Source organism: Lissotriton helveticus, chromosome 9, assembly GCF_964261635.1.
Source record: "Lissotriton helveticus chromosome 9, aLisHel1.1, whole genome shotgun sequence".
Lineage (NCBI taxonomy): Eukaryota > Metazoa > Chordata > Amphibia > Caudata > Salamandridae > Lissotriton > Lissotriton helveticus.
The window spans coordinates 100,146,825-100,155,415 of NC_136070.1; positions in this window are offsets into that span (position 1 = coordinate 100,146,825).

Here is an 8,591-nt window from a genome sequence, read left to right on the forward strand (position 1 = left end):
ATTCCTGGTATTTTGGCCCCTCGGGCAGATATGAAATAAACTGAATTAACGTTAATTCAAGTAGCAGAGCAATTTGTATATAAGCAGATCTTAACTGCTGTTCTTCAAAGAACTTTGGTGTAATAACATTAGTCCCGTGCACCAAAGTTGGCCGCGTTGCCCTTGCCCTCAGACCATCGTTGTGCTCTTAAATTTTGTCAATTTTTAGGGTCGTCATCATTTGTGCCCGAAGTCACAATTGTATCACATAATAAGTGGTCGTAAATCCTTTCTATTATTTGCTTCCGTTTATGCTTTGCTGGGTATATTTCTTCACCCACGCATCCATCCACACACCCATCCACGCATCCAACCCACGCATGCATTCACCCCACGCTTCAGCACACCCACCCACCCACGCATCCATCCATGCATCCACCCACCCACCCACCCACTCATCGATGCATCCATCCACCCACCCACGCATCCATCCACACACCCATCCACGCATCCACCCACCCATCCACCCACCCATCCACCCACCCACGCATCCATCCACACACCCATCCACGCATCCACCCACCCACCCACCCACTAATCGATGCATCCATCCACCCCATGCACACAGCCATCCACACACCCATCCACGCATCCACCCACCCACCCACTCATCCATGCATCCACCCACCCATGCATCCACCCACCCATGCATCCACCCACCCACCCACGCATCCAACACACGCATCCATCCACCCACCCATCCACCCCATGCACGCAGCCATAAAAAGCAAATATATATGTTTGCAAGTAACAAAAACACTTACAATGTATTACGGGTATATTGTTGAATCTTCCACGCAGTGTATAAAAAGAAATTTATTTTTTGAATGTTGGCCACCAAAACAAAATGTACATTGTTTGTGTATTTTTTATTGTCGACGTGACAGGAGGTTCGAACATTAGTCCCCGGGACCAAAGGTGAGCGCGTTGCCCTCAGACCACATCGTTATCCGTTATGTGGCCTTAAATAATTTCTGGTATTTGGGCGCCTCGGCCAGATATGAAATAAACAGAATTAACGTTTTCCTTGCCCTCAGACCATCGTTGTGCTCGTAACTTTTTTGTCCATTTTTAGGGTCGTAATCATTTATGCTCGAAGTCACAATTGTATGACATAATAAGTGGTCGTAAATGCTTTGTATTATTTGCTTCCGTTTATGCTTTTCTGGGTATATTTCTTATTTTTTGTAATAACTTTGGTGTACATTTTCATTAATAACTTAGCTGGGTATATTTCGTCGTAAATCATTCTTTTCCATTATTTGTGCTCATTTCCCGTAATAACTTTGGTGTACGTTTTCCTGGAAGTCACAATTTATCATATAATAAGTGGTCGTAAATCCTTTGTATTATTTTCTTTCGTTTATGTTTTTCTTTGCCATTATTTGGGTCGTAATCATTATTTGCCATTATTTGTGCTCATTTGTGCTGGAAGCCACAGTTGTATCATATAATATGTGTTGGTAAATCCACCCATATGGGTTTTCCGTTTTTCCAATCTTTTCCATTATTTGGTTGTAAGCATTTACATCACCCATCTGGGATCGTTAATGCTTTTCTGGTTGTTTGGGCTTTGTGGCGATGTCATGGCCTTGCCCTGTAATGCGATGTAATGCCTCGCGCTTTGAAAGTCATTGCGGCGTCTTGGCATGCGTCGCAGTAGCATGCGGTGTGCAGGCATCTGCGATGTAATAGTCGCGATGCGATAGCAACGCGATGCAGTGCTTCCGCTGTAACAGGTGTTTCCCGTTTGTTCTTAGCCTTGGTGACCAAAAACCTTTGCTGCGGCACAAAGGTTTGTGGGCAAAACTATATATATTTAAAGCTGATATTGAAGTGATGATCACTAATGCAGTTTGAGACTCTAACCTGTCAGACTGATGAAACGTGTCTATTAACTGAACCTGTATGGCCATAACATAAGCAATAGCATTGCTGTCTAGGCCAGTTAAACCTCCAAGCTCTGCTCTCTACGTCTGAGACCTTAAGCTTTGTGGGGCAGATTTAAAAGGCCATTGTGCCACTTTTGCGTCACTTTTCCAATGTTAAAAATTACAAAAAGTGGCGCAAGGGCCTTGTAAATAAGCCTCTGTGTATTTTGTTGGTGTTTTAACCGATGGAGTGGAAATCTCATTACATTTGTAGGGGTGCATCATAATCATGCGTAGAGCACACCAGAATATAATCTTGCAACAATGTTAACGTGAAGAGTAAGAATTGTGAAATGGATTAATGTAACTAAGTGACGTATTTTTGGTTATTGACAAGTAATATGGATAATTAACCTCGGAAATGGATGTACCTAGCCGAAAACGTTAACATGAAGAACCTGTGTTGTAAAACTGATAAATACTCATGTACTAAAAGTGATTATTAATGGTAACATTTCATACGTAGGTAAATACAATAATTAAAAAATTTATCAATGATTCTATAAATTGGTAAAGCTTACATGATGCATTCTTATGTTAGCTGAAATCGTAGGCCTGAAATGAAGGTGAAGAAGCATTCTTTTAGGCAGAATATTGTCTTTGTTTTACTATCCAGACAATGAGAGTAGAAGTTACAATAGTGTGACGTGGGTCGATAAAGGAAGGATGTTGGGATTCACAAGGGAGAAGGCCTAGGAGCCAAGGACGAAATATTGCCAAGGTTGCACATGGACAACTCCGTGGAAAAAGTACACTCAGGAGTATACCCAGAGTGGATGGCTTATGCGAGATTCACTATGGGAATTCTACCTGCTTGTCGTAACTAGGGAAAGAGCCCTATTTCGTTCTTGCCTTCATAGAGAGAGCATTCCAGAATGAGCTCTTTCGTTGCGATAGTGTCTTTATGCTACTTGACACATTGATGGTGGAGAGGCTTCTTAGGAAGACTCCATTTACTGACACATTTCCTTGCTATTGGAAATGCTTATGTAGGGATGTCATGTTGATGCTACAGTAGGGATGGGTTTGATGCTTTTCTCTTACCAACCCTTGATGCATGGAAATTTGGACTCATGCTTTCCTATTTGCTGTATCCTACTTCTTGAATTAATAATTGTGTTCATGCTGCTCGTCTAATTTGGATATTTTCTATACCCTTGTGTTGAGGTGTCTCTATGTCCAGTTATTTTTGGCTTTGTAATAAACGAACTAACCTTACGTAGTTGTCAGTGGGTTATTATGTATAAAGGAGAATTATTGGCTTATTAACAACTTTTCTCCTCTCTACACACTTTCATGCTGCGAAAAAGAACCATCAGCGTGTGTCTCTAGAAAAGGTCTAGAATTAATGGGCCTAACCCTTTCATTACCCTTCCCTTTCCAAGGAGATTCTCAGTCATGATGTATGGCTGAAAATCTCCTTCAAGATGTCATGAAAAATGGTAAACAAAAAAGTGATGTGTGGCATGCTTGAATCCACCTTAGACACTGGTAATTACTTTAGGCCAAATTCCAGTCCATCATTTTTGCTCAATGTGTTACTCCAGACAGAGGGACACTTTATGCAAATCATGCTTGGTTCTGCTTCAATTGGACAGTTCCTCACTAAATGGAGATGAAAGCAAACCCAGACCGCTTTCTTTCTTGGGCTTCATCAGCGACGTGCAGCTTGGCTCCTAGGGGGCGCCAAGCATGGGGCACTGTCTTGACATATACATTGCATTTTGGGTATTACGCTGATAAAAATAAAAATTTGAAAAATGACAGGTAGGATACTCAGATTAACCGGGGACCCTGCTAACACATTGCATGATATTCCGGTCCACTGGTTTTATGCTCCTGAACTAGGAATTTAATTTAATAGATACTTTTGAGGGAAATTTGATTATACATTTTATTATACCAACGATTCAATAAAAAGCAATAAAACACGTGAATAGCATCATTTTTTATCAAATGGATTCCAATGTTAATTATTCAGTGCAGTTTTTTCATCCTGCTGTCATAGTAGATGCAACAGATGAATAAACTAATCTAGTTTTCTTCCATTTGGAAAACAGCATAATGCTCACGTTGAGGTAATACAAAAACAGGCTAAATTAATAATCCATATGGTTCACTTTCATATGGCAAAAATAGCCTCTCCCATAAGATCGGATCCATCCGCAATAAAGTGCTAAAAATACATTAAACGAAATTCATGTTGAGAGCATTCTTTCTTTGATTTTTCAGCTTGGCATCTCATACTAAAACACCCATTTACAATCCACACAAATATTGGCAGCAGCCTCACGGCGAAACATCAAGTAGACACTTGTAAAATTAAACACGAATGGTGTGAGGGAAATTATGCTGTAAAATGCAGTCTTGTTACAATTTTCTCAACCATTTCTGGGACTGGAGAGTACCTAACACTCCTGGCGATGATGAGGCGTTCTAGCTTATCATGAAATTATTGCAACATTTCATGAGTGTTCATTCAGAACCTATAGCTTGAGTTAAAATCTTTGGGAAAATTGAGCTATTAATTTTAATATTTGGGCCCGTTTTTCAAAGAAGAGATCATGCAACCACCCTTGGAAGAAATAGGGTTTATTGGCGTCCCTCATTTGGAATACCCACCACCACTTACAAAGATCTCCAGCTGACAATTTGTATGGCCATATATATATATTTAGTCCTTCAGTTTGGTTCTATTGTGTATTCTATTCTGTTTCTAATGTTCAGAGCAAGTTACTGTGAATTAGTATGAATGCACCACAGGAATTAAATCAAATTGGATCTCTATCCGTCTATCCATCTACCCACTATGCATCCTCCTGTGTTGCTACATATATCAAGACCTCACTGCTTATCTGCTTGCTGGTATTTCTCTAGCTGAATGGCTTGCTATATTACTCTAAGGATGTCTGTATATATATGACCTTTAGAGTAAACGATCTAATTTCTACAGAATTCTTCCTTCCTGGATTAAGAAATTGATTTTTTTTTATTTTTTTTTTTAAATATCTTTATTCAAAAGTTTTGCCACTTTTTTCTTTTACATCCGGTGTATTTACATCGTTACACAGTTTTTTACAACGAGTACAGATTTGCATTAATAAAATAAAAAAAGAAGAAAAAATGCAGATTTAGAACACAAAAACACTGGGCATAAATATAATACATCCTACATCCTATCTATTAATCTTATAGATCTAACAAATTTCTCGATTACTGCCACAGATATTTTTCCTACTTTTCCATTGCTCAATGGGAACCCATATCTTGCCCCCCAGAGCTTTTGCCTTCCTTCCTTTTCTGTCATATATGGCCCTCTCTAAGTTGTATGTAGATAGTAGTCTTGCTATCCAAGTCTGGAATGACGGTGCTAATTTCTCCTTCCACGCTTTTGCGACAACTATCCTATATATTGCTGTAACCATAAATAGGAATTCTGGATGAGATATATTTTCCTCTAAGCTTACCCCCAGAATTATCAGCTCCTCAGTTAATTTAGTTTTTATTCCCAGTGATTTTTCCAGAAATTCTTCTATTGTCAATTTTAAAGTGTATAATTGCGGACAGTTTGCAAACATATGTGTTATATTAGCCTGTGTTGAATTACACCTTGGACACGTTATTCCAGTAGAGCCTCCCCAGCTGGCTATTCTGGCCGGTGTGAAATATAGTGAGTAAACTGTTTTATAGTGTTGGGTTTGGAGTGTAGCTGAGCATAAAATAGTTCGACCAAAATCTAAGGAAATTTGTAGGTCTTCCGGTCGTGCCTTTACCTGTTCACTCCATTTATTGCTATATTTCTCTCTGTCATCTATTTTGTAAACTTGTAGCTCTGCATACAGCTGTCTTATTGAGCATAAGAGGCTACTTCCCAGGTAATCCATTATCCTACAGCTCTCCATCCCTCCTGCACCCCCTGTTTTAGTATGAAAGTAGCTCCTCACTTGTAGATATTTAAAGAAGCTGTTCCCAGCTATATTATACCTATGCTGTATGTCTTGGAACGTTAAGATTACTCCCCCTGCATCCATTAGGTCCCCCAATTTCTTGATCCCTTTCTCATCCCATTCCTTCATAGCTGTGTCACAGAAAATTTCCTTGGGGAGATCATTATTCATATAGAGCCTTAAGTACCTATTATACCTTCCCAATCCCAGTTTTTTCTTTATTACTTTCCAAACTTTATAAATCGCACTCAGGGTCTTAAATCTTGTATGTTTAAAGTATGCGAAGTCCACAGTTGTTACTAAAGCGTTTTCTGCCGCTTTACCTAGGAGGGCTTCATATACATTCGCCGGACACTTTCTCCCCTCCTCCTCCTGAGCACTTCCACCTAATAATCCTTTGGAGTATTGTAGAGCTGTTGCCCAGTAATAGAATCTAAAATCAGGTGCTCCCCAGCCTCCCCTCTCTCGTGGGAGAGTTAAAAACCGGTACGCCCTACGTGTCTTCCCCTGTGCCCAAATTAATTTATTTATTACTGATTCTATTTTGTTAAACCATATACCTTCGATAAAGAGTGGAATTGCCCTGAACAAATATAAAAATTTAGGAAAAGTAACCATTTTAATAAAGTTGATTCTGCCCATAAGAGTCAAGTGTAAGTTATTGATCCTCTCCAGGTTACTTTTGACCTTGGCTAGCAATGGTTCCAGATTTATCTCTACTAATTTTTCTAAATCTGCCGTCACCTTAACCCCCAAATATTTTGTGTCTGAGACAACTCTTACATCTACAAATGTTGTGTGTCTATTCTGAACTACCTGTGTTTTCCCCCTATTTATTAAATATCCAGACACCTCTCCAAATTTTCTTGCCTCCTTTTCTATTTCAACCAGTGACTCCTCTGGTGTCGGTGTTATAACAGCCACATCATCCGCATAGGCAAATAGTTTATACTCTTTTCCGTGTAATAAGACTGGATTAATCCCTCTATTTTTTGTAAGCCTTCTCAGGTAGGGATCTAGATATATTGCGAATAGTAGAGGTGAAGCTGGGCATCCCTGCCTAGTCCCCCGTCTGATCTGTACTGCGTTGGAATATGATCTGTTAATACGTATCCTAGCACTAGGCTGTTTATATAGTGCCTGGACTGCAGTTATATATCCTTGCCCTATACCAGCCCACTCCATAGCCTTCCATAGGTACACCCATGAGACCCTGTCGAAAGCCTTCTCGGCATCCAAAAAGATAGCCGCGACAGGGTCACCTAATACCGCTGCAGCATCCAATATAGTAATCAGCTGTCTAGTGTGTTCAGTTGTTCCTTTACCTGGTATAAATCCATGTTGTGTAGGGGAGACCACCCTCTCTATCACCTTACTCAATCTGTTGGCCAGTGCCTTAGAGAATATCTTTGCATCTGCATTAAGCAATGTAATGGGTCTATAAGAACCCGGCTCAATGGGGGGTTTATCCTTTTTTAGGATCACAATTATATCCGCGCCCGCCCAAGATTGAGGGACTATTCTGCCTCCCTGTGCCAAACAGCAAATTGACCAAATATCTTTAGCTAGTACCTCCCAAAAGGTTTTGTAAAATTCTACCGGGATCTGGTCTTGTCCCGTTGCTTTACCAGATGGTAAGTTGAATATTGCGTCCCTTACCTCCTGTACCGTTAGCTGCATATCTAGTTTATCCCTTTCTTCTATACTCAACCCCTCTTGTAGGCCTTGCCTTAAGTATTCCAGACTTTTCGTCTCTATCTCTTCATCATTTTTATCTTGCTCATATAGCCTCTCATAGAATCTTCTGAACACCTCCTGCACCTCTTCCACTTTATTGACGATTATCCCATTGCAGTCCTTAATTTCTTTAATCTCGCCTACAGCTAGCATTTGCCTAGTTCTAATTGCCAGCAGATGTCCCACCCTCTCATTATATTCATAGCATTTTTCCTTATTAGCTAAGTATCTTCTTGCTGTTTTTTGTGCCAAGGTGGTCCCTGTTTCCGACTTCTGCACCTCTATAGCCACTAAAATCTGTTCGATAGGATCTTGTCTTTCTATTGCGACCAATAGCATTTTTTCCAGCGCAATCAGATTTCTAATCTCCTCTTCCACCTTTTCCTTTTCCTTTTTACTTCTTCCCAGGGTATAGCTTAGTGTCTCCCCCCTTACTCCTGCTTTAAAACTGTCCCATACCATATCTGCTGAGGCTGAGTATCTATTTATGTCCCAAAATTGGGTGATCCATTCTTGCATCCTTATAATATATTCCTCCTCCTTCAGCAAACCTCTCTCAAACGTCCATGTCGAATTTATTTTTTCTACTTTTTGTGTCATTGCTAGACTTAACACCAGCGGGTTGTGGTCCGACATTATTCTTGGGAGACATTCTATTTTGGCCCTGCTGACTAATGAGCTAGAAATAAAGAAATAGTCCAGTCGGGCTACTGTTTGATGTGGCGCTGAATAAAAAGTGCTGCCTACGCCTAGGGGATTAAATTCCAACCATATATCCACCAGCGCATTATGTCTAGCAAGGTTTTGTACTGCTTTATGCACCTTTTTTTTCCTTCCCTGGTATATGCCTCCACTTGCATCCATTACTCCATTCAATCCATTGATATTAAAATCCCCACAACAGATCACAGGCTCTGGCCACAGGGCTAGCTCACTA